General features: G+C 39.3%; 1 protein-coding gene across 1 annotated transcript in view; it reads left to right on the top strand.

Moving 5' to 3' along the window:
* The window catches only part of SCFD2 (sec1 family domain containing 2), a 195,622-nt gene that overhangs the window by 87,061 nt on the left and 80,982 nt on the right, over positions 1–27,579 (top strand). The window lies entirely within an intron of this gene.

Below are 27,579 nucleotides of genomic sequence, written 5' to 3'. Positions count from 1 at the left end.
ACTCCTGGCCACAGTGCCCACAGTGTTCCAGGCTTCTTGTAGGCTTTTGCTTTCCTGTTTTTCAATATGTGCTGCACATCTTGTCCACTAAATGGTGCTTCCCTGACAACTTTGGTGGTGTCTTCTAGATGGGATGTAGTAGTTACTAAATCTCTGTTTTCATATTTTTCCCTTTCTCCTATAATCAAAGCTGTTTTAAATCACAATTTTATCAGTTTCTCCTCATTGTGTTTAATGTAAGTATGTGAAGATTTTAAGTCTCTAAAACTTCAGTCAAGTACCAAAGAGAAGCTGAGGAGAGACCCCCCAGTACAGGTAATTTTAGACCAAGCTCATCATTATCATGTGATTAAATTAATTGCTTAACACAAAGCCAGAGTCTTCACATCCTTATATTTCTGTATCTTTGTTTTAGCACAACCATGTCTGTGCAATCTGCACAAGTAGGTGATAGTGTTGCATACTTTTTGCATACTTATTGCTTGCATACTTTTTTGGTTCACCCGCATTTTTTGGTCTTATTTATTTGGTCATATTTATTTTGAGTTATTCATGGGAGAGGGCGAAGAAAAATTAACATCTATTGTCATGACCAGAAATAAGTTTCGTTTTGGCAGCAAATTATAAACTGAAATTTCTAGGAATACTCCACAGGTGGTTTTCAAGCCTTTATTTATCCAACCATTTGCTTTGTCAGTGCTAGTGGAATTTGCTGAATTCACAATTTGCTGTATTTACAGTTGAATTGGGAAGACCTGAAACTTGACCAGCTTTAGACCTACTCCTTCTCGACCTCTGTTTTGCCAGGCCTGTGTTCTACAGCCTGCAGCCCTCTGAACCTTAGGTAGCTTGCTTGCTACTTTAAAGGCAAAGCAAGTCAGATCTGTAGGACCTTCCACAATCCTTCGAAGGCACAGCAGGACTCTCTTTGTAGCAGGGCTGAAAGTCAGGGAATAGAGAGCAGTGCCTGTTTCTCCTTTTCGTACAGTCGCAGATACAATGCCAAGACATATTCTGCTACCAGCAGAACATCTATGAACTACAGACTGACTATTCCTTTTAGCAGATGCAGGTTGGCATATTTTCACAAAGTCAGCACAGCTCTGCAAGTTAGCAACAGCCACAAGTCTGGACAGATCATGTTCCAGACCTACAGTGTTCTGCCCTCATTTTACTTTTAAGTCAGAAACAAGAAAACCCTTTTTTTATTCTTAAAGGGCCACAAAAGTTAATTAGTTTAAAATAAATTTCAATAATGCTTAGAATTATTCATTCATGATCAGAATGAAGTAAAATATTCATGGTCTTTTATTTTCACCTGTCCATCAAGGTAAGTAATAGGAAGACTGTTAAATGGGATGTATCAGGAGAGAAAACAGTACCAATTACTGGGTGGGTTTGAGACATCACCTGCTGGCTCATTCCTCACCTCCAGGTTGAAGTTTCAAATCCTGCAATCCATGATTGGACAGCTTGAGTTATAGCAACAGATAGCAAAACTCACTGTTGCCTGTAAAAAAGGGCACACAGAAGTAATAATACATAGGCTGAAAATCCAAGAACTTCAAAGTTGAGAAATGCCAGTAAATAATTTTCCCGTGTAACCATCATTTGACTCCTGTGTGCATTGTAGCAATTTCATGATTGTGTAATGTATTTTCTATGAGCCATGGCTGCATTCACTGTATGGACTGAACACCACAGAGAGCTAGAACAATATAGCTTCAGTTACTCTTCACATGCGGAAGAAGTACTAATAAAGTAAGTGAGACTTATGATATTCAGCAAGTAACTTTCTCTGGCTCTCACTTTGCAGTTGATGAAGTGGACTGGTGCTCTCAGCTTTGTGACCCATTTTGGAACTTGAAACAGAAAGTCATTAAATTACATTTTGAGGTATTAGTGATTACATGTCTTTGAACAGAGGGGACTTTGTGCTCTGCTTCCCGATACACCTGGTGCCTGATGTTTTTAGCTTGGACCCAACACTGCACTAAGGCTCTGTGGTTGATTAAAATTGAAATTGAAAGCCATATCTTAGCTGTGGCTCTGAACTGCTGCCTCAGCCTTTTGCTTTCTTCTTTTCTGCAAAGCGTGGAAGTTGTGCAGTCTTGACAAGTACACATTTTTCTTGGTTTTATTTGTTGCTCCCATGGAGTCACTTGAGAAATACAATGCAAAACCTTTTAAAAACTTTAGAAGACTTGTCTTTTGGGATCAAATTATCAGTCAAAGCAACAGTCAGGTTTATTTGAATTATCTTTTACTCCGATTATACTTGTTAAATGTAAACTTACTGATGCTTGCCTGAGTCTAGGCCTATAGGAAATCTCCAGTTATGTGACTATGTCACAGACCTAGTGCAAATCTCCCCCAAAAGAGGCAGCCCATAGGTGCACAGGGGATGTTTGTGCTATTTGGTGTTACCTAGTAAAATTGGACTAGTATTTGCAGTAGTGGAAAGAAAGCAATTGTCCCATTGGCCACACTAGGTTTCCCTAAGGCGCTCTAGGTTACAGCCCTCTGCAGAATACGTTAAAGATGCAGCACTTGCACAAGCTTATATTGTGTAAGAAGCACAAGCCCTTCCAATTTCCTGGCTGTTGAGTGTTAGGATACTCAACCTTTCTGTCACCTGAACATATGTTTTCCCAAATATTTGTACAATAACATTCTGCATTTATGTTACACCTTGTTTCATTGAAGCACTAAAAAATATCCTGGAACTGCTAAGTAAAATGAAAATGCAGTGCATTAATCACCCACTGAGTTTTAAGAAATATTATACTAATTTTTGCATGCATAATAATATAAAAGTACATTAGCAGTGTCTTGTTTGATGGAACTGTTAAATAATAAGTGTAATACTAGCCTATCTTAATGCCTTGGGTAATAAAACTGAATGTAACAGTTCCAAGATTTCTCCTGGGTGTAATTTACCTCAAACATATGTTCTTCATCACTGATTCCAGCAGAATGTTACAAATTGGAGGAGAAAAAGAATAGACCAGAGCATAATGGAAAAAGATGCTTTTCCCAGAATGCTAGGTTTGGGAGCTTTAGGGGTGGGGCTTTTTGGCAGCTGTTTGGAAAAAAACCCCACTGCAAAATAGCGTATTTATTTTATCACGCTGTCTGTTCATCTAGTTTTCTAAATGTCTGCGTAGAGCTGTGCGCAACTGCAAACGTCTGCAAAAGAAATGCTAATAGAGCCACAAAGCAATAAAAAAATCTATTTTTTCAGCTGTGCCGTTCTCTTTTCATCTGCAAGTCTCTGTGGGAGCTTTGTAGAGCAGATCTGCCTTCCATGGTGTGCTCTGAGGACCCGCAGCCCAGCCCCAGCACAGGCAGCTGGCTGTGCTGCCCATATGCAGTAACTTTCACCTGTCAGGGCTGTATCAGTTGTATCCTCTTGAGCACAGGTGTAACAGGAACTCTTTGTGCCAGGAACTGCTGGTATTTTTAATCACAAAATGGATTTCTGGACCTTTCTTTTACTTTTTCTAAATTCTGTGTGTTATGTAATACGGTGGGAAAAGCAAACTGAGAAATATTTAAGTAAAGAGCAAAGTGGAAATGCAGAGTTCTTTTAATGTCTAGAGTCCTGCATAAGGGAAGTACAAGCTGTCTGAAGTCTGTATTGTTCCCTTTTTGATATGTGTATAAATCAAGGGACTGGGAATTCCTCATCTTTTATTTGTCTGGAGATATGTCTGAATCTTTGGTTGTGGGGGCAGAGGTTAGATGCTATTTCTTCCTTCTTCTCATAGATCTGGGTTAAATTTAAAAGAACAGAGTAGAGGCGACAGTGGCAGATTCCTTGCCCATGGCAGAACTAGAGGGTCTCTTCCAACTCAGACCATTCTGTGATCCCATGATTCCAAGATTCTGTGGAGTGTAGGCATTGCCATATTGGATTAGACATGTCTCCACTGATCCTGCTTGTCCTCAGCACAAGATTTTTGGGGGAAATGTTTCATATTAATGAAGTTACATGCTAATGCCAGTGTGGCCTAAGTATCATTAGTCCTAAAATCAATCCTGGTTTTGCAATAAGCGTTTGCATTCCTAGACAGGGACAGCCAGTTCTCTCAGAGGACAGACATTATTTGGTTGTGGTCTTCACTTCACTGCTGGTTTGAAGCAACAATTTCCCAAACCTGGCTATATTATGGGTGGGTAGGTATATATGAAATTGGCTGAGGTTATAATGTAGCCCCTTTAGACTGAATATGCCATTTGTTTTGTGTAGGAGAGAGCTTCCCCAGCTTCACAGTAGAGGTATAGCTCAGGTCTCTGATAGTGGTTTTTATTCATACCAAAAAATAAAGCATTGTTCCAAACATAAAATTCAAGAGTAAATTCTGAGTGATTTTAAAGTTTACATGCTTTTATCACATGTGTTTTCTAAAGTTAATAAAGTTTGCAGTAGCTCAGTGGAAGGCTGACCCACCCCCTCTCCTTCATACTAGCTGATTTCCAAGTAATCTGTGAGTTTTGCAGCAGAACTGATGGGAAAAAGTAGTAATGACTTGAGAAAAATGAAACACATTAATGGCAACATGTAGACAAATTAGAGAAGGGTTAATCTGGTGTTTCTATGTAGTGTGGGTGTTTATGTTGGGAACTATAACTGGCTATATTGATCCAAAATAAAATTTTAAAAGCTGCAACCAAGTTGTTGCTTGGGATCATTTAGGGAAATACAGAAAAATAAAAATTAAATATTGTCCTTTCTGAGTTTGCAAAGATTACATAATTCAAGAAATTAAAAGTTCTTTGTTTTGAATATTTAGAGAAGTCTTAATGAGCTGTGCTGTCTTCAAGCCTTCTCAAGATCTTCCATTTTGCCCATTCATGCTTCAGTAGCTCTGCATTTGCATCTGCACAAAAAACCAAGCTCCATGTGTAAGCAATGCTGGATCCTGCTGGGGCATTCCTGCATGTCATTCCTGTGGGTACAGGATTTAGGTTTAAAAATTGATCCATGATTCCAGGTGTGTGTGGAAATTGGCTGCCAGTAGCTTTCTTTAGTAAATAGGCATCAGCTCCCCACCAAAACAAAGGTTTCTAAGTGTTGTGGTTTAACCCCTGCCAGCCCCATGCAGCCCCCACTAATTCACTCCTCCCCCATGGGATGGGGAAGAGACTCAGAAGAGTAAAAGTGAGAAAACTTGTGGGTTGACATAAAGACTGTTTAATAGGTAAAGCAAAAGCTGTGTGCACAAGCAAAGCAAACCAAGGAATTCATTCACCACTTCCCATGGGCAGGCAGGTGTTCAGCCATCTCCAGGAAAAGCAGGGTACATCACATGTAACAATGACTTGGGAAGAAAAATGCCATCCTTCCAAATGTCTCCCCACTCCCTTTCTCCTTCTTCCCCCAACTCTATGTACTGAGCATGACTCCATATGGTCTGAAATATCCCTTGGGTCAGCTGGGGTCAGCTGTCCTGGCTGTGTCTCCTCCCAGCTCCTTGTGCACCCTAAGACTCCTTCGGGAGTGAGGGGAGGAGCAGAAATGGCCTTGAACTCTCTGTAAGCACTGCTCATCAGTAACTAAAATATCCACTTGTTATCAACCCTATTTTCACCACAAATCCAAACCAGACTTGTACCAAATCCTATGATGAAAATTAACTGTATCTCAGCCCAAACCAGCACAATAAGCTAAATGGTTCATGTTAAAAGTTCGCTAGGGTTATACAGGGTGGGGGAATACCTTAACACATCAAATAGCTAAACATTTTGAAGGTCCAGTCAGGCTTCTCTCAGAAATACTGATTAGCTTCTTCTAGTCTTTGTTGCTAAAAGGTCATTTTTGTGCCTAATGTCAGTGGGACGGCTTTGCACTCGTTTGAAATGAGAAGAAGACCTCTTTCCACCAGGTTAGGCTGTTCGTGTGCATGATTGTAGGCTGCATTCTTTGGGTAATCTCTTCTGTTTCCTGCAAGTCATAACTGCAGCTTCTTAATGAAGGCAAATGCCAGAAATGTCACAGAGTATGATCTATATCTGTCTGCTGTGATAGAGAGAGGAACTGCAAATGCTGGTGTGCTGTGGCTGTGCAAACTTCAGGGCTGCTGCCCTCCACCATGGGTGCATTTCAAAGAAGAAAACTTCTCATAGGATGGCTCTAATCAAGTGATAGAAAAGAAACTCATCTTAGGTTATGGCAGTGTTTCTTTCTCACATGCTCCCTGTGTCTCATCCAGTAGCGAGGAGAAGGTCCTTGTCCTGCAGACCCCTCCCAGGCTGGCATGCGGGTAAGATGCAGTTGGAATGAGTTTTCCCTTTTGGATTGGGCAACAAAATGTAGTCTCTGTTGTTAGAGCTAAGTAGTTTCATCATGCAACCATGCAGGCATTATTATTGCAGCCAGAGAACATCCAGATTATTTTCTTCCCAATTCTGAAATGACAGTTGGATATTCGGGAGGCTTTTCTTCCTGTTGCGCCATCTGATTTTATAGACACCTAAAATACCCCTCTCTGACTGTGTGTAAGATGACTTCCTGGTATCTCTACTTCTCAGTGTGTTCTGGACATGATCCAGGGGAAAGTATTTGTGGTCCAGCAGTCCCAGATGATGGTGGATCTGACGTTCACCCTGCCAAGAGCACTGGGAAGAGACGAGCAAAGCCGTTGTCTGGCCAGCTGAGAGGGGCTGCGTAGGGAGCGCCTGCAGTTTAGTTAATGCTGAGATGCTGCCACTGCTGCACCAGTTCAGTCCTTTGCTTCATGGTAACAGAGCCATTGGGCAAAAAAAGGTCACTTCACATGTCCCATGATATTTATCTGATTTGCACGACAGTCAGAAGGATTCATGGGGACTTTTGTGATCTCTGCAAAAGCAAGGAGAAAGATGAGTGAGCCAAATGAATTGACTGCAGGCTTTGTGTCACTGCTTGTGTGGCTTCCTGGCCTATTTATTTCTCATCTGGGAAACATGGAGGGGTTTCTAGTGGAATTTGGAAGACAAATTGTAATAGTTTTCTGAATTAATTTATATCTATATTTGCATAGGCATAGTTTTTATAGGTTTTAAAAATATGAGGCATAACTTAAATATCAGTATTAAAAAGTTATGGTCCTAAACGTGAATAAATCTGGTTGCTTTCTACACATGCAGGTATATTTTGTTTGGATTTCAGGATGTACATTAAAATCTATGGTAGAAGACAATCCCAATGGAAGGCCAGTGGCATTGGGGATTTTTTTTTTTAACCTTTCATATGTTGTCTGTTTATTTTGTCTTCAACACCTGCTCTCAGTTGGTTCCAAACTGGATAGTAATTTTCATTGAAATGTTTATAACATGAAGTCTTTTTTTCTTTTTTTAACATGAGACATATGCCTGCAGCTCTGCAGGCCACTGTCTTGCTGCCAACTTAGCAGACAGCCAACTGCAACAGGAGACTGATACCCTGCAATTTTCATTAATGATTTATATTCTTTTTCAGTATGCAATTTCAATAGCATGTAGAAGATGCTTCTAACATCAAATATATCTTTGCTTTAAGCATAAAATGAAAACAGAAGCTTCTTTAGAATTAGGCAACTTTTAAAAAGGTACTTTTGTATGTATGTGGCATGATTAAATAATTTTTTTTGTTCTTTTCATACAAGTCACTTCCTTGTCAAACCTTCAAGTTTTGATGTCATGTTGTAAAATTATGAGTAAATTCTTGCTGTTCTGCAGAGCACACCCAGCCTAGGAAACCAGAAATGGTGAAGTATTAAATATCTGTCAAAAGAAAAGAAAGATTTGTTAGTCATCGTCCATAGGACAAAGCTAGTGAGATTGTTTTAGGGATGTTTTTCTTTTGTATACAGACACAAATGTTAAGGTATTTGCTGTAGATTGCAAAGTTTTGCTTGGTCCATTTGAGTGCTTTCTTGTAAGAATTTCTAAGTATTCTATTCTAATTCTTGTCAATTTCGTATCTGTTTTAAATGCACGGTGTGTGCTGGCACAAGGACAGACAGCATTGCCTCTGCAGAGGCAAGGAGGAATAATTGCCATCTTCAGATACTGCTAGTTATTTTATTCAGCTCAGTGGTGGTGGTAATTCTCTTGTGCTTACCATGAGATTTTATCAGAGGTAAATTCTGTTCTTTGAATTTTGGACTGTCAACCTATGTCATGCTAACAATCTCCACGTATTTTAGTGGTAATGCACTCATTTTAGTCAAGATAATTTGCTTTCTTATATACTTTCACATATACACAATATTTTAAGTGTTAGGTTCTGCTTCTGTATAAATTGGTGTGAAAACATACAGTTCTCCTCGTGTTTGCAACAGTCCTGAGATCAAGTTTAAAGGGTGGATCAAACTGTTTTGGTGTTGTCTATGGATGAAGTCTGACTTGGGGATAAGCAGAATTAAATATTTTCATTGATCTGTCAACCTTGCCTAATGCAACTTTTTTTTCCACATAAAAATTAAATACCATCTTTAGAAATGTTGTTAGTGCTACTACCATTTTTGGTTTCAATAATGTCCAAATATTGTCCTGTACTACATAAATTCAAAAACTCTACCTTATTAAATCAGTACTTTCTCACAAATCTCTTCATGTGTAGTCAAGCTCTAGAAAGAAAGAACTAAGAAGCAGATCTTTCATGGTCTTGAATTTTAAATCAACATGGAGAAGGCACTCTCATAGTCCTTTCTCCCTGTTTGTTCTTGTTTAGTTTTAAATTTTATAGTTGAGTAAATGTCACCTCTGGTGGTTAAAGTTCAGGTCAAGTTACATTTTGCGGTGACCCTTCTGCTCTGTTGCAGACACTGGGACTGTGGCCTGTCAAGACAGGAAAGCTCACAGATCATAGCCTAAGGATTTTTTTCTCCCTCCCCTTTCTTTCTCAGATATCATTTTGTCAGGCAAGGAAAGTAATGTTTGTAAAATTGGATTGAGGGAGCTTTGTTAATTGAGACTTTTGTGTAAATAACAGAATGATGTTTGTGTCATACACAATTTTAAAAAGCCAATTGCATCACTAAGGCTAGTTTAGAACCAGATGTGTTATTCTCTCGTACTTTCCCACTTTATTTATTAAAATAAACATTATTGTGGGAGTAGTTGCCTGATAAGAGGTGGCAATAGCCAGTCATAACCAATTAGACGAATTTGTCTAGCGAAAAACAATACAAATAGGGATTTGGCTTGCATGGGTTTGTGTTAAAATGGTGAATGTGTGGATATAATGTGTGAATGCTCCTTGTTGATTCAAATCTCATTCAGGCTTTTGTTTCTGGTGCTGCCTGTGCGTATTTGTTTTACAGATCTGTGTACACCTTGTGTATTGATGTAGCCACCAAGACCTTAAAAAAATAATAGAGGGAGAGAGAACTAGAATTAGAGTTATAAAACAGTCTTTGGGGAATGCTTACAGCCACAGAGAGGTGCTGCTGCTGGTTCACCAAGCTGCACTTCCTAGATGACATGTTTCCCAGGCTGTTACTGAATGTCAGCATGTCTGTACCCAGAAGGCTCCCCAGAGATATGCCAGGATCCCAGAGGGAATTCTGACTTTTTGCTCTTAAAATGTTGAGCAATTGGAGAATATATAGAAATGGCAGAAGCACTCTTGTGTTATCTTAAAGGAGATATCTTGTGTTATCTTTATTAGACTGGAGGCTGCAAAAGAGAAAAACCTAACAGAAATTTAGAAAAAGCCATGCCTTCAACAGGCTTGCCTAAAAGCAGGTGAGAACTGGGAGTCAGAGAAAGAGAAACTAATTCCTCAGTTTCTTCATCTTTTGCACCTTTCTGTCATCTTCCCCATACTCTGCCCGCATTCCTGCAAATCCTGTGCACTAAGAAGAAATGGCAGAAGTTGTAGGGGCTAATTGATTGCTTCTGCATCTTAATGTTGTTCATGCTGGGGAACTGTGTTCTGGCATTTGTTAACTTTTGAGCACTTGCCTTCACAAACTCACTGTTGTTGTTCCTTTGATGCTTTCAACATAATTTCTGAAGTAAGCAAATAAAATACTTAAAAGCTGAAACAATGTTTTGACTGTAGAGAATGATACTTATTTTACTGGCAAGTTCAAATAATTTGTCTGCACGTCATCACTATCTGCTGCTTGCACTAGTGATCAATGCAACAGCAGGTTGTCTACCTTGTCTTCCAAATGGACCAAATGTTCACCAGCGGGTAAACACACCACCTAGGCTTTGCAGGTATTTGACAGCAACAGAGTACTGAGGTTTACGAAGAATTAATTCAATTTGAGATTTCCTGACTATATTCTTTTAGTTTCTTTTGTCTCTTCATGCCACAGCTCTTCCTCCACCACCCATCTCATATTCCTCCTTGTCCATCTGTTATAACATCTGCTCCCATTTCCAGCCAGCTGCCTCTGTCTCTCCATCACCCACATGTATCCAGCCCTTAGCTCCTTTCTACACTTGCTTTTTTGTTTACCTTCTCCTAAAGTCTGCCTTTAGTTTCCCCAGACTCCCATCTGTAGGCTGTCTTGTACCTTTGCAGCATTCATGTAGGTGAAGTATCTTCTTACTCTTTGTTATTCCTTATTTCAGGTCGGGCATTTTTTGTGAGGAGACTTCAGTGACCAGTTGCTATCCCCAGGTGAAAATGCCATGTTCTTACTATCCCACTCATGTTCCCCAGAATAAGCTACTTAGAACAGTTCCATCCACAACTGGTTATGAAATTAATTTTTTAAAAGGAAAAAAAAAAATAAAATCAAAAAAAGACATGCTTAGGTTTTTATAGCTCTCTGAAACTCCCTACATTAAGTCCCTCCTACATTGGCCCCCAAAACACTTACTTGTATTGATCAGGGATGAAAGTGAAGAATGTTGGGTTTCTTCCTGTCACCCTACTTCAAGGCAGGTTTAAAACAGGAACCTTGTCTGTCTGTCTCTCTGTCTACTTACAGCATGCAGAAAGAGCTTTTTGAGGGTATGACTCATCTTGTCTAGTTAGGTGTCTTGAACCAGCTTTAGGAAGCACCTGTCTCTCCACTTCCAAGGAACCATCCTGCACCAAGTTGGTTTTGTACCTACAGAGCAGGCATCCCTGACTGGCTTATGGTTTGTCTGCCAGGGGCCACAGGAGGATGGTGACAGTCAGTGCTCAGTCTGTTCCTGGGGGCTTTCATCAACAAAGGTCAGGTTGCAAAGTTTGGATGTTGCTTTATTTCTGTTCATAGTTATTCATTTGTGCGTTTTTTTTCCTTTACATTCTGTAAAACCCTTTTTCTTCAGAAATGCTCTTGTATTGGAACTTCGTCTTATATTGGAAGTGCATCTCCTTTCACCAACACTGTCCTTGTCCAAAGGTCTGGATATTTTACTTTGAGTTCATGGCCTCTAAGTTATGTTTATGATGGTTCCTTCTCAGTTCTTTGGCTTAGACAGGAAATATGCATTTGTCTGGCGTGTATTTGAGAAAGAAGAGTATGTATACATGGTAATATATACTCATTTACAAGTTTTATGAGACACTCTTTGTTACTTTTGCTTCTATTTGTCATGCCAATTTACCATCCTCTCCCTCAACACTGTTTTTGGCAGAATGACAGGAACTGGAAGTGCATTGTGCCTTTGATTTTGTAGTGAGTAGGGGTTTCTGCATTTTTCAATGCACATGTCCCTTCCTTAATTAACCGTTAATTAATTAATGGTTTAAGGTGCCGTCTTGGGTGTTGCCTGTGCAAATAATTTCTTCCAGTCTCTTATTTGTAGTGGTGGACAGACTGGTTTGATTTGTTTTTCCTTGTAGCAGCTGTGATTGTTTGATTTAATATGTATTTGATTCTGGTATATTTGCTATTATCTCTTTCCTGGTTTTCTGGAGATAAACTGCAATGAGTCATAAAGCACTTATTCCCAGAGATAGCTTCAGCAATTGAAGAGAAGCCATGAATACTTCAGGCAAAAAACTAGATATTAGGGATAGATGGTATGAAGGTCACTGGTTTTTTGTTATTTTTTCCCCCTCCCTAAGTAGATGAAGTTCTCTTCAAACAGACTGCAGAAATACCAATTAGTGTGCTTCATTCTGAAATGTAATCAAATTTAAAATGTAAAAAATCCCTTTCGGCTACAGTATAATCAGGCCCCTAATTATGAAAGGCATATGTTCCCCTCCGTCTTTCTTCCCTCCACCCATGTAGATAATTGTCCTTCTTGAATGATTTCTTCTTTGCAGAAATCTTTGTGATGTTCTACTCCAGGTTTGCTCAAAGCAGTGCTGTTATCTGGTGCATTAGGTTTGTGTTGTTGGATTCTCGCAAGATAATATTCAATATAGTTACACTGATTACTTGCTATTTTGTCTGTCATCTGTGTTTTGGAATATCTCAAAGCTTGTCAGTCTTCCGCTGGGGATTACATCATTTTGGGGGTCTCAGCCGTTCTGAAACAAAAGCATACTTCAGTGGTAAAATATGTACGCCCGGACAGCTGGCAGTCCTTCAAGGCTCCAAAGTTGACACAGAGTTAATCTCAGAGAAATGTCCCCCTTCCCCCCGCCCCTTTTTTAACTTCCCTTTCTTAATGTAGGGATTTCTTTATGGATAGTAATTAGGGGCATAAAATACATTTATTTGCTTTTTTCACAGCAATTGCAGGATTTATTCTGGTGGAGATTTTAGTTTCTGCATGGTCTTTTGACTTTTTTGACAATGGTCTATTCAAATTAATAATTGTTTCTTTTCTAAGTAAAGAAAAGTGGTAAGCCTGATCTTTTTTTGAAAACATGCAAGTCTCTCAGTTATTAGTTTGCCCTTTTTTTCAGGGGCAGACTTTTGAGGAGAAATTTTCTTGCACCTTCTAAGCTACCTTTTCCTGTATTGGCTTCACACAACGAATTGGTCTCACAGACTGTACACCCCATAAGCACCATTTATGCTGTAAAGGCTACACAAGATTTAAACTGGAGGACAGCTGGTTGCACTAGGGTGAATTTGATCCCAGTATCCACTGCATAAAATGGCCTCAGAGCTGTTGCAAGAAGACGCTGAAAACAACAGCAATGCGAAATAGGACCAAGAATTTGCCATGTGCAAATTTGCCATGTGTGTAGCTAGTCTAGGTTTTCATTCTATTCTGACCACTTTTGGGGCTTAAAAGATATGTGCTGCATTTAAGTTGTTCTGAGGAAAATCCGTCTGCCAGATTACCAACTCCCAACTTGTTTTTGGGCAATCTGATTCCACACTCATGCCTTGGTGGGTCCTGTTTTGGTATCAGCTTCTGCTGTAAGGCTAACTCATAGGGAAACCCTGCTTTGGGAGCTGCTGCATTTAGAGACACTGCCTGAATCTCTCTCTCTTGGACACACTGTGTCAGGATGTAGTCAAAATAAAATCATCTGCAGAATATTCTCAGCTTTAACAGAGTATCTCTTTTATTTTCCTAAACTACTATTTAATTAAATATTTTTATCTCCCTAACATTAAAAAGTTGCTTTTTCGTTTGAAAGAGGATTTAGGCATAGAGTATGAGTAACTGATATGAACTAAAAATAACAAATAGAAAATGTAAACGAGCTAATAATGTTAATTGATTTTAATTGGCATATAGCACCAATAAATAAGTTACTATTGTTAGGGGTGTAGGTGTTAATCTATTTCTATATTTGATTCACCAGAAAATTTGTGTGAGTTTCTGCTTGATTTTTTTGATAGATTTTTATTTAATTTGAAAAGATTTTATAGTGAAAGAATTCTGGAAGTGGGAAATTATGCTTTTGTTTCACATAAGATGCAGGCATCTCTGGTATGACAGATAAGTTTTTCTTTATGTAGAAAAGCATTTAAATAAGTGGAAAGCAAATATGAAAAAGTTCTAACATTATTTTTTAAGACTGGAACTTTCCAAAGACATCGCTTAACAATATTTTCTGTGTTCTTTTAACTTATCACAGATTAATGAACTCTATCTTCCTCTTAATTTTAGTGGGATTTAATTTTAATGACTTTTTTTTCCTTGTCTGCAACAGCTTTCTAATATAAAGTGATTAGAGGGACTTCACATTCTTTTCAAGGCACACCATTGCCAAAAGAGCACTTTGTAAGCAATTGAGTGGAGTTGTGCAACCTCTTGATGCTGTTGTTTAAATCTACGGCAAATCTGATTTCCTGTTGGTTTTGCATGCAAGTCATGCAGTCAAGTGTCTAAGCTATGCAGGTTGTGCAAATTAAAAGTTTATTGAAGAGCCTGTGTAGTTACTAATGGCTGCTGTCCATAGGGTCCTTAACACTGAGCTGAAAATTTATCTTTTGATTTGAATGGTTCTCACCCCTAAAAACATTAGAAAGTCTCAAGAGCATTGCTATTTTTAACTAAATACAGCTTATGTCTTTGAGTTTACTTAGGCATCAGCCCAAAGATCATTGAAGTCAATATGAATTCTTCACTTACATCAGCATGCTCTAGGTCATGCCCTTAATAAACTGTTGTGTGTGCTCGCCAAACCAGAAGAGATTCCAGCATAAAAACTGGTGCTCTACAAACCAACAAGAGCCTGAAGTACTAATTCTGTGTCCTCAGCCCCTGAAGAAAAACAGAGATAAACACCCCACAAGAAAAGTTCAACTGTTTGTTGCATGAAAATTACTTTTCACCTAGCCCTGGTGAAAACATGTTGGCATTTACACCCTGCGCCCACACCAGGGTGTGATGAGAGGTTGGAGTGGGCAATAAAAAGCCATGTAAGATTTTGGAGCATGAGTAATCATTAAGTAAATGCTGGCTCATCTATGAAGCAAAAAAACGTTTTGAAAGTCTTTTAATCATGATAGAACAATTCTATGTATAATGCAGATGTTTGGAAAGATGTGGTGAAGATGATAGTAACAATTTAGAATCCCTATATCAGGAACCATGAAAACATGCTTGGATTAGAAAGTTCAGTAACCTAAAAATTAGGAATTCCGGTAAATTGTACTGTATTGTACTGTTTTACAGTAAGCAGGACAAAAGAAATACAAGATAGTGTGCAACATCACTCTATTAGTGTTCAGAGGAAAACATGAAATGAAGAAAAATGAAAAGGCTGTATTTCACCCTTTCATGTCATTATATTATAACTGAGTAATCCTGAAGGCTTAAAAAATAGCTTTATAAATAAAAGCAAGGGAAGAAAAATGCCCTAAAATTAAAAATATTTGAGACAACCAATGAATTCAGGATAAAAAAACATACAATAGAAAAAGAAAACCCCTGATTTTGAAGCTTAGTTTTAAGGCATGCATCTTCATCATTCTCTCTGAAAAGGCTTAGAGAAGCAGAATGTCTTCTGCTTTAAATGAGGCTAAATTCTGTTCAGATCCTTACTGAATGACACAAGAGGAATAGTCATAGAAGGCGAAAACATTGTTAAATAGAAAATTGCGGTGTGAACTGAGAGTTGACAAAAATACTGACATGGAAATTCCTTACTCCTGGGTCTGAAAATGCAAACCCTTTTATTTGCTTTTGTTTAGCAGATGTATTAACCTTGTTGGAAACTTTAATGATAGTACGCCTTTTTTTCTGTGTGAGGCTGTATGTTATCTTTGCAGCAAGAAAAAGCACAAGCTACTGAAATGTGATAATAGTATTAAAAACATTTAATTTTATTTAATTTAATTTTTAAAATAGCTTTTATTTTAGGTATGAAAAGGAAACTTAAAGAAATTGATATTGTTATGCTAAAATGTTGTCTGCTTTCCACTTTTGTTCCATGCTAAATTATTCCCATGGCAGGATAGTATTTATACATCACATTGTATGATTAATCAGCCTCTGTGTTTGTGTCTGGGTTACTAAAAGCAGAGCTACTGTTGAAGGGTGGAAATAATCATGCTGGCTTATGCGTGCGGTCAGTGCTCCTACCTCTGTTGGGTACATTTTTTCCAACATGTATCAAATACTGTATATAAGGTGTAGCAGTGGTTGAGGAAATGGCTGCTAAGAGACTTTTTGGGTAAAGCCTTTCACTTATGCTTTATACAGTTCAGTAGCAGAGGTGCCTTCGTATTATTAGTGGTTAATTGTTCATATTAGGTGTCTGAGATTAATTTTTGTTGGCGGGAGATTCTCCAAAGAGCTTTGTTACTACTGGCCCAGGAGTGAGGACTGGTTAAATTGCTGCTCCTCACTCCTGAGAGTCAAGTCCATGTGATTTCTTCAAGTTGCTTTATTGTCCAGCTGATGGAGTAGTTTCTTTGAACACAGTTCATCAGCTACTTTGAAAAGATTATCACTTTCAGTCACCATGGGCAAAGTGCTCCCTTGCAGTCCCAGCTCTGGTAGAAATTGCTTCTCTGATAATTTTGCAGATGAACCCAGAGGGGATCTCAGCTCAGGTTTCTGGACACTTACCATAAAGCCGCAAGGCCCTTGGGAGGGCACCACGCATCACTGAGGGCATCTGAAGTTCAGGTTTATCTGAGAGAAGAAGCTCCGCCCTGGAGCCCATGTCACCTTGTCTGAGTTGGATGGAGGGCAAGGCAAGTGCTGGTGATTAAAGTGAAGAGGTGCACACCACGAATACCAGCTCTGTTCCTAAGCCCTATTTATCAAAGAAGAAAGTACTTATTAGCACAGAAGTGAGAAGGGAGTGTTGCTGGCCTACAAGTCATTGTTATCTGGATTTTTGCATAGGAATAGATAGATGGGGAGAAGAAACTGTGCCTCCAAACACAGCCTGATCCACTAGCTCATTTCATAATTTCCTTCACACAATCAATCTGCATTCTTCACAAGCAGTGTCTTGCTTCCGTTTGCTCTCTACCAAGGGGAAATGGAAGTAAATGGCTCATTTTCTTGTGTGATTTTGGCATCTTCTGCACTTCATAAGAAACAGTAGATTTTTTCTAAAGATAGTCTTGAATACAGCAAAGAGGCAGATTTTTTCACTATACCTGAAATTGTGCATGAAACTTGATAGCATATGTTCTTATTTATGAGTACAAATGATGTTTTGTTCAGATAAGGTTGCACAGTTTACCCACGAAAATGCTACACCATGAGCAAGTGTCATTGTTTGTAAAGGTCAGCCTAGAAAAAGCAAAAGGTCACCATGAAATAACCATAATGATTTATTAATTATTTTAAATATTAACATCATAATGCAAAATGCTTGCTCAGTTTTCTCAAACACCTGCAAAAAAGGTATTTCCTTATGCAGGACAGTTCAACAGAAAGGAGATTGTTTCTGGCCATTAGTCTAAGGACAAGTAATGAGGAACTGTAGCCGTTCTTGATCACTGTAAATCAGCAGAGACTTACAGTAGTTTACAGCTTTTTTTACAGGTTGTTATTGGTTCTAACTTGGATTAGTTCCCTGATCTGGTTCACAGTGCAGCTTGTCTATCAGCTTGTACCAGCATGGCTGAGGCAGTCGGTTTGCAGCGCCAAAGGGTGCTGGGAGGGTGGAGGACTCCTGCTGTCATCCTGCCTGCTGGGCAGCCTAGACAACCGTTTGTTTTGTGAACTTTGTTCCACATGATTAGCACTTAATCAGCCAAATTCATGAATTCCATAGCTTTCACCACGGCATCCTTCTGCTTCTTCTGTTCAGTCTTTACCCTGGTTGTTGAATTGTTGGTGAAATAAAATAGCAGGCACCCCTCTTGGAGATAGGAGAAGTTGTGTCAGTCCCTGTGGTGCCCTTCAGCACATAGCTGATGCTGCCATGGTCCTGCAGCTTTTATCTCCTCATAATAGCAGAAATGCATCCTATCAGTTATGTTGTTGGATGGATGCGAAACCCCGCTTCCCTTTTTCCTCCCCATACCCACAGCATTTTCCTCTAGGGCATTGATTATATCTTTATATACTCTCCTTTATTCATTTTAATCTAATCTTCCTCCCTTACATCATTCTCTTCTCTTCCTGACGGGAAGTCGTGCTGAGGGGAGCTCCCCTGGCCCCCTGAGAGTTGTCTCAGGGAGATATCTTGTGCTGCTGAAGGTCCTTTCTTATGCTTTGTGGAGCACAGAGGTCTAGACACAAATTGCATTTTGCCTTTCAACACCAAGGGCTATTCAGCCTGGAGAAGAGGAGGCTTTGGAGAGGTCCAATAGCAGCCTTCTAGTACTTAAATAGGATGTACAAGAGAAGTGGCGAGGGACTTCTTAGAAGGGCATGTAGTGATTTAACGAGGGGGAATGGGTTTAAACTGGAAGAGGATAGATTTAGATTAGATACTAGGAAAAAATTATAAGGAACAGGTTGCTCAGAGGAGTTGTGGATGCCCCATCTTGGAATTGCTCAAGGCCAGGTTGGATGGGACTCTGAGTAACCTTGTCTAGTGAAAAGTATCCGTGCCCATGGCAAGGGGGTGGAACTAGATGATCTTTAGGGTCCCTTCCAACGCAAACCATTCTATGATTCTATAAAGTACTGCATTTTTAACACATACCTCCAGTAAATACAGCAAGAGAAGAGCCAGTTAGCAATGGTCCCTTGAGGCAAGTATTCCAGTTGTCTTGGAATTTTATAGTGCCACAGTATGGCATGTTTTATCCCCACTTGGGAACATAGCTTCTAGGATATGGGGTTGCTATAAAGTAATACCACAGTGCTGGCAATGTGCTTGCTAATGCCCTTGCAGTATTTTTTCACACTTTATTCTTTCTAAGTAGCTGTTTGTTATGCTGCTCCACAAGGGACTAATGCTTCAACACAATAGTTAAACTTCCTTTGTTCCCCAGAAGATTATCTCTTACCCAGCCACATTTATTTAAGATACTACATACCTTAGCCTCTGTTCACATTTTTTGGGTAGATAATTTTTTCTCATAAATTGTATCAATCTCTGCCCAGATGAAATGTGAAAATAAATTTTAAAACTGCAAACAGTTTTTGTTTTTAATCAGTTATGTAAAGCTTATTTAAATGTGCTGGAGGCTTTTAAAAACTGAGTTCAAAGGTATTTTGATAAATTTAAATGCAAGTTTTTCTAGTTAGTAATAGAACTGACAGATCATACTGTCCTAGAACCAGACCTCATCCGTTACTATCTGGTTTTTGTCCGTAAATTGGAAATTGGTTCTCTGTATCTAACAACCAAGGATTTTCTCAGCTTCAAGTGAACTAGCCTTTGAATTGAGCTACATGAATAAAGTGACTTAAATAAAATGTTTTCCCTGCACCTGCAGAAGAAGCTGCAGCTGCCAAAAGATGAATACTTCAAAAAACATGGATCCCTGGGATTCAGCCAGTGATTTCTGCCAATTTAGTACTTTGATGTTCTTTGAAAATTCAGCACCAAATGCATAGTAATGGAGGTTATTATGCAAGTATAGCCCTTTAAAAAAAAAATAGCATGATCTAAATTTGGAATCTTAATAAGCAAAAATATTCAACTTCAATGAAACTGTTGATCGAGGCAATTTTTAATACCTGGTTTTTATTCGTCTTCTTGTCTCTGAAATTAGCACAGGTTTTCCAAATGATCATGTCAGTGCGGGTGATGGAGGTTAACTGCCAGCAGAGACAGGTATTTATTTTAAAAGGAAAAAAAAAGATAAGGGGAGGAAAGCATAATTTCCCTAAGTTACTAGGAGTGGAGAGTGTTCATCCAAAGCTTCTGGAAGAATTTCAGGAAGGAGCTGAGTTACATCCACATGTAACTTTCTGAAAACAATTACTTCATCAAAGAAACAGGTGAGTCTGACAGCATACCTAATTTGGGAAAGTGGGTATAGACATGAACCTGACTTTCCTACTGGCACAAAGAGTGAAGTACTGAAGAGAGAAGTATAAGGGCAGGATATGGATGTTGAGATCTGTAAGCACAGGCAGGAAATCTCTGGGATCCAGGGGAGGGCAGTGCCCTGGGACAGGGGTTGCAGGAGGTAGCAATGACCCATGCAGGAATTCACCCCAGTTTTTAATGGCACTGCAGATAAATTCCTGCTCCTCCTGACGGAAGGACAGTAGCCATCAGAAACCTGGATCATCAGCAGTGCACTGATGGGCCTCCCTCACATCGTGATGGGAGGAGGAAGGAGCTATTCAGTGCAGTCCTCTTCACTTTATTCTGCTTGAAAATGTGAAGATGTTGTGATAGTCTTATGCAGTTAGAAAACAGGTTACAGAAATTCACTGTACTCAAATGCAGGAAAGAGTCTCTCTTTGGCCTGTACCCAGTAAAAATGGCATCTGATTAGGTTTTTTGCAAGTAGGAGATCAGCTGTGTTTTAAGGCTGGACAGCAGTTGTCAAATAAATTAATTACTTCTAGCATTTTTGAGGGTTTTATTTTGCATGAGTTGAGATTGACACTTACAAATTAAATAAACCTTCTCTTTATTATGTTCAGTTCTATAAAATCATAGACAAGTTTAAAAAATGAAGCAATAGGAAGTGAATAGCCAGAAGAGCATACAAGGAACCAGGGTTATCTGGGAAAGTTTGAAAAAGACAGGAGAAAAAACAAAAAAGTCTAAACCGTGAGTTTTCGTATAAAGAATTTTGTTCAGAGTTCTTACTTGCCTGTAATATGGGGATGTTGAAATTAAAATGGTAGACAGTTTGAAGGCCATCAATGGAGGTGTTTCAGATACAGCTTTTGTGTTAATTTTCTAGTGGTAACTCAGGAGACACACTCAGTTGCATGGGGTGCATATGCACCTTCACACACTTCCATGAAGGTGTGTGTCCTGTAAAGTCTGCCCGTGGCTGGAAGAGATGAGGCAGGATCTAGTGCTAAATTCCTTTCTTGTGCTCTTGCCCAAGGAAAGTTTGCAGGATGCAAACAGTCACATTGCAGGGAACACATGCTGATATTTCAGACTGTCAGGTGTCATGGTTTTAAAGTTAGCACCATTTCATCAGAAAAAAGCCCTCAAATACCAGAATGGTAGATACATATTAAACAAAAAAAGATAGTTGAAGTATATTCTATTAACAGTAATGATGTGGTAGAAATAAAAATAAAAATGCCATATTTCACAGTTGAACACTTCAAAGGGTACTCCTCTCCCAGTAATCCTCTGATTTGCTTCATGTCACAGGTCACCTAAACAATATTTACAAAGCTTCTGACTGGAGCACTCATTCAGGATTTAAGGTGTCGCAACTTTTTTTGGCATAAAAAGTTCAAATGCACCAATATTTCTCTGAGAATTTTACATCAGAGTTAGTTTTTATATAGCCTTGTGTTTATGAATATGTCTCCTCAAGACCAATATAAAACTCACCTGGCGAAGGGGAAATCTTTTCTCCTGTCAGCTGTGCGATGAGGTTATGCAGTGTCTGGTAGCTGGGTGCTACTTTGAATGTGCTCAGAAAGGTGAGGACCAAAGTAGGAGGCAAAAGGCTGATGTGTCAAACTGAGAAACTGGTGTGAACTCCAGGTTCCAGTTGCTACTGAATGTAAGTATCCATATATTCTCAACACAATGCTTTGCCTAGGAAGAGTAAAATGCAACAACTAGCAATTGCTGCTATAATTTTGAGTGTGGGCTGGATTTGGATGTAAAGTCTCTCTTTTGGCACCAAACTCATTTAGAGAGGCTGGTGTTTACCACGTGGTGCTTGGGCAGCAATGGATTCTGCTGTCTCAGGCAGGTATTGTCTTTAATTCTAGATGGCCCTTCCAAATCCTCCAGGGGATGACAATTTGGGAATTTTGTACTGATCAGACAGTTGCTAGTTGCATCCATTACACGGTCCTATCTTCTCTTTCCACAGACTAAGCTTTCTTTTACTCTGTCTTATTACTCCAAGCAAATGATGTCTGAATGAAGCTGATTACTGCAAGTTCCTATGCAAACCCTTGGAGTAGGAAAGCTGCTTGTTGAAGCCCTGATGTTAGGCATGTTGGCAGGTGTTTGAAGATACTTTTTTCATTTTTTTTTTCCTTTTTTTTGTTTTTGCAAGAAAAGAGCGTATTCAAAAGTCTTCTGCCATACCAAGATGAAAGGGCCAAGTTCCCAGGGTCATAGCTGAAATAAAACTCCTGAAGATTTTACTCTTGCCGAAGTAGGAGTGCCTGGTTGCTTTGTCCATGAATGATTGGAAGGCCGAAGGATATTTTTTCAAATCTGTTTAATTAAGATGCCTCTTCAGTTCTCCCTATCCTTTATTTCAATAGGTTTTCAGAGGCTTTCAAAACAGAACTACACAGGGCTCTATTTCAAGTGTGCTGTAAAGACCTGATAATATAGCCTCTGTGGCTGGGGCACAGAATCTTCCTTATATAGCTTTTCTGAACAGGATGCGCTTGTTCTGCAACAGATCTTGCGTTGTTTATTCCTGATAACCATTCTCAAGTCAGTATAAATGACACTTCCAGATAACTTTCTTCCTCCCTGATAACAATCTGGTAGTTTATACACTGTATATTTCTGTTTAGTTTTTTAGGGTGCATTTGGTATGGCCAAAGTAGTAATTCTTTCAGTATCTGCCAGCTAGATCAGTTTTGAGAAGAGTCTCTTCAAAGCAATGTCTGTTTAGAACTGACTTATTTATGTGCAGTTTCTGTTCTACAACAAAGCAGTCAAAGAAATGGAGCATCAGTTCCTGGTGCCTGAGAAAGAGGCCTGAGAAACGTCTCAGAAAACAGGTATGATTTAGAAAGTCATCTGCAAGGGCTGTGTGTCCTCAGTAGCTGTGCACATTTCAGATCTTATTTTTAAGGCTCTGTTACTTGAACAAAGTGCTGTCGCATGTGGAGGCGACAGTGGGTCATGCTGAGAGGGAAGTGATTGGGATCCAGGGAGGAACTAGCAAAGCTCTTCAATGGTGGTGTGCTCAGGACAGTTGTAGGGTCCCATAAATGGCTGTAGCATATTAGGGGTGCATGCATGTAGGTTGCTGGTGACCCAAAGTTGTCAGTACAGGGAAAGGTGGGCTGTCATGCAGAAAGGAACTGGACAATGTCATAGAACTAGAAATCGGGCAGAATTTCATAGGTCAAAGTAGATGTTGAGACTACTAATGAGATATGTTGTCTGGAAAGAGTGACTGTGGTATATTGCCAAGGGACCAGAGACAGGCAAGCCTGAACTAGAGCTTCTTGTTCATGCATGTCAGGCAGCAAATTATAGCCAGGCAGATGTGGCATTAATGTTGCTGAATTTGGGCTAGGAGATTTCCTCTAGTTCCGTTTGCTCACATGCATGAAAGGTTGGTGTAGCTGGAGCAAGTTAAGAAGAGAGCTTGTTGCATCTTAAGGAAGGAGGTTTTGGATGCTAAAGAGGAACATGCGTTTTACAGGATGGAAAATGATTAAGAATAGGGAGCAAAGCAGGAGGATCTTACATGGGGGACTAGCTGATTTGACTTGCATAGCATTACCAAGGCCAGGAGAGGAGGTGGATGCTCTATGTAAACATGCTTGGGAGTCAAAACCCAAGCAAACGGTGGTCTACACTGCATCTCTGAGAGGACAATACTGGTGTAAAAACAAATAGCATAAACCTGATCATAAATAATGTAGGAAACCAATAACAAGTTTCTAACTGTGGAGTAGCACACTTGTATGTAGGTCCGAGGGCGCAGAAATCTTCCTCTAACATCCTGTTCTCCAAACAGGGCTCTGAAATAAGTAGGAATTTATAATAGGGTGGCCTACAAAATGAGAAATTATTAACAAGGGATTGATAATTGTCAGGAAATACATTTCTGGTCCTTTTTGTTCATAAGTTGTAAGATATCAGAAAGCTAAACACAAAGTATGTAGGGATTTATTAGCTCTAATAACTCTCTTGCTAGCTCTTTCAAGCATTTTAAAGTACTTTCTGATTTCTTTTTCTGTTCTGAAATTGCATTTACTAGTAGAAAAATGAAAATATATTGCCATACTTGTAGGGGAAAAATATGTTCTGTTGGATCTGACAGCCCATGAGATGCAAGGCTGCTGCAGTTCCATGTCCCCAGATTCAACCAGTAGCATGGCTGAAGATGTATTCCCAGCAGCTACATGCACACGTAGTGTATATATAGATAAATCCTTTCCTCTGAGTTGTCTGTTCAGGTTCCCCACCTGCCATTGTGCCACAGTGCTCCTCTGGCCTTGTGCAGATGGGTTGTTGGTGCACTGAAACATCTCCTGTGATGGGCATAGGAGTAGCTGGGCAGGATATTGTTTGGTCTCCTCCTCCTGCAGTCATGTCACTGTGCTCCTTCATGGGTGTGCAGATGAGGGTTTTTCATGTAACTAACAGAGATCAAGCCCAGCTTGGAATGTGGTTCAAAGAGCAAGCAACTCTAGGAGACAGAGGGTTCTCCATTTGGTGGCTGCACAGCATGGATCCGTGCTTACAGAATGATAGGACTGCACAGAATTAAAATCTCTAGGCAGAAGAGAGCTGGAGAAAGTTAAGACCAAAATACACCATGCATCATGACATGATTCAAAAAGGGAGAACTGTTCAGAAGAACATGGGAAACATTGAACTTCATTAAATTTTCCCAAAAGATTGGTGGAAAAAAGTAAGACTGCAACATGGAAATGTCTAGATGATAGCAAATATGTTTGTCAGATGATACTGGGGAAAAAAAATGAAATGCAGACATTCTCATGGGTATGCCCTTATGATACATAGAAATACTCTGTTCAGTCTGAGATTTTAGGTAAATGTTATAGAATATTATTTAAAACACAGACAGAGAGATAGATTTACTTTTTTTCCTACAAAGTAGATCATCTCCCATTTTCACTTATCAAAGCTTTCTATTTAAGTTGATGGATACATATGGGTTTTCCTGGGGGATTTTGATTATAACTAGCTTACTCCTACATACCAGAGAAGTCTTCTACATGCATTTTTTGACATGGAGTCCACTCTAATACATCTCTGTTTACACTAAATGATTGCTGCCCAGGAACCTGCAATTAAATTTGTGCTGAGGTTTTGAATAGCATTTGTTGATTGGTTCACCAGCAGAGTCTAAATGAATTTCTAAACAGTGATCAAGAGCTTCCCACATCCCCTTCCTGTTCTCTGGAATTTCTGAGAGAACTCCATGCCCTCTGCAAAAGGCACAGCGAAGGAGGGCTCTTGGAGTCCTCTCATCCCTTCTGGACTTAGATTCCATTTGAAGAATTCCTGCTTCCCAGCCTTGCTAGTATCAGTCATGACCCTGAGAAATGCAGTATGACACAAGTTCGTGCTTCAGTTGATCCTATCAGATAAGTCCTCCATTTGAATGTTTCTGCTCAACAAAATATTTCTAAACAGCACAGCGTTGGTAACATAACTCTCTTAAAAACTTATCTAGATCCATGGTAGATATGCTGAAGCCGGGGTGACAGCAGAAGATGACTTCATTTTCCAGATTGTTCATGCAAAGCCTGTTGATTTGATTCCCCTTCAGGAAATGTGTTTATACACTCCTGAGCTTATCACTCTGTCCAACTGCAGTGTCTTAGTGAAGTTGCTTGTGTGACATTACAGTCAGAGGAGAAGAATCAAGTAGAATCATAGAATCATGGAATTATGACCTTCAAAGACCATCTCATGCATCTGGACATCTCTCGTTACCTCAAGCTGCTCAAAGCCCTTCTTACACGGATGTTGAACACTTCCAGTGATGGGTAGTCCACAACTTCTCTGGACACTGTTCCAATATCTCACTGCTTACATAATAAAAAAATTCTTCCTTATAGCCAATCTAAATCTACTCTCCTTTAGTTTAAACTGAGTAGCAGTGCTTCCAGCTTTGCTGAACACTCCTGAAGGAAAAAGGCAGGTACTCTCAGCTCATTTGAAACACTCGGGTGATGAGAGGATTTCCCTTTCCTGCTCCATGCTCCTCCCCTCAGCTATTTCTAATTTAATTAAAATAATGCATTTGGACAATTCAAAGCTTTTATTATTTGATGCCTACCAAAAATTACTGTGAAAGATTCCTTTTAAGAAATCATCTTGAATGAAGATGAGAAGAGGCTCCTATTCTAGCTAACAAAGGTCTTGTATTTTACAGATCTTCATTACAAATGCGGTAAAAATCTTTGCATTTTTAAGATGGTCAGAGCAGGATCCACTTTAATATGGGCACATTCCCTAACAGTAGATATAGATTCTCCCATTTATGCCTGGCTTTCAAACAAAAAGGCAAAGTAAGTATTTTTTGGCTTTACAACATCATTACATGCCAAGAATATATAGATTCAAACAGTGATTGATAGTACTTTAGCAATAGCTAGAAGCTGTTGTTATAATGCAATCCAAAAGATGTTCAGAGTGGTTGTAAAGTGAGATGAACCAAATAAATTAGTCTGTAGAAGAGCTGCAATGTCTGCCAAGCATGCTCTATCCACTTCCATCTTCATGTCTCCGGCTTCAGCATGGTTGGTGTGGCTCCGCCTCCCTTTAAGAATGGGTGCTTGGAATGTGCCTGACTGCCAAGATCTGTGTTATTGGGACCTCCATTCTTAATGACTTGAAAAATAGAAGACTCAACAAGGATGACATGGAGTAGACCAAGAGAACAGTTTGGGGCAATAGGAAGGAGTTGCATTGTTCCATGGTGCCCCTCTCTTCTCCTTTCCATCAGAGCAGTAGTTGTGCAGCAGTGAGTATGCAGTGTGTTTATGTTGTGCATGCAGAATAGGCCTGGCATGTGCCCAACACACTGGATTCTCCATGGATGGGCTGCACGGCACATGTACAGACTGATGCATAGCTGACATTTCTTTTACTGAAATATGTGAGCCATGTGTGCACATGCCCGGATTACGTGCCGTGACTGTGCAACATCATCTGGCCAGGTCTGCTTGAATCATCCATCCAGTGCAATGATCTTGTGCCACACAAAGTGGGCTTGTTATACACGGAAGTAAGAGAAGGGAGCAACTCCTTTCTGCAATTCCAAGCGGTGAGAATTGGGAACCCCAACACTGAAAGATTTAGAAAGTATAAGTCTTTGGCATTTTTTTCCTTGAACTATTTTTGTCTAGGATTGTAGCTAGATTTGGCTACACATCTGTCTCTAAACTTCTGTAAGGAAACATAGCTGTTGTAAATATAAATGTCTTTAAAACTTCAATTTAATTGATAATTCCGCAAATCTACAATATTTTAAAATTGATTTTTCCCATATTTAACTTCTAAGGGTGCTGACATAAAGAGACTTTGCAAAGCGGCGTCTAAAGCGTAGCTGTTAGAATTATGAACAGCTGTGTATGGGAATCACACAATGCACATAATGTACTGTGACAGCAGGGGAGGTGGTTTGCAGAGAATTGATGCATTTTTTTACTTTCAAGGTCACTTTAGACACTGCTGTGCGAATCAGCCCTCAAAATTATAAGACAGAAGAAACTAATAAATATTTTTATGAATGTAGAAGTTAATAATAAGAGTGACTTCAATAACATTTATGTGAGCAAGAATTAAAGATCATAAAAGCATTTTTACATGAAAGAGATGAAGTTTCTGAATAATCTGTAATAGAATTTAAGTTCATTTGAAGTTCAGATTAGGGTTCTTTTTGAAATGCATAGCTTTCAGTGTGGTTAAAACTTTCACTCAAATGCACATTTGTTTGGGTTGGTTCTTTTTTAATTCTATAACCACAGAAGATATTAATCCATTTTCTTTCTGCTTTAAAAAAAGACATATTTCAACTTTATGAAGTAGGTGTTTTCTGC

Source organism: Corvus moneduloides, chromosome 5 (genome assembly GCF_009650955.1).
Source record: "Corvus moneduloides isolate bCorMon1 chromosome 5, bCorMon1.pri, whole genome shotgun sequence".
Taxonomy (NCBI): domain Eukaryota; kingdom Metazoa; phylum Chordata; class Aves; order Passeriformes; family Corvidae; genus Corvus; species Corvus moneduloides.
This window is presented reverse-complemented; position numbering and strand designations above follow the sequence as displayed.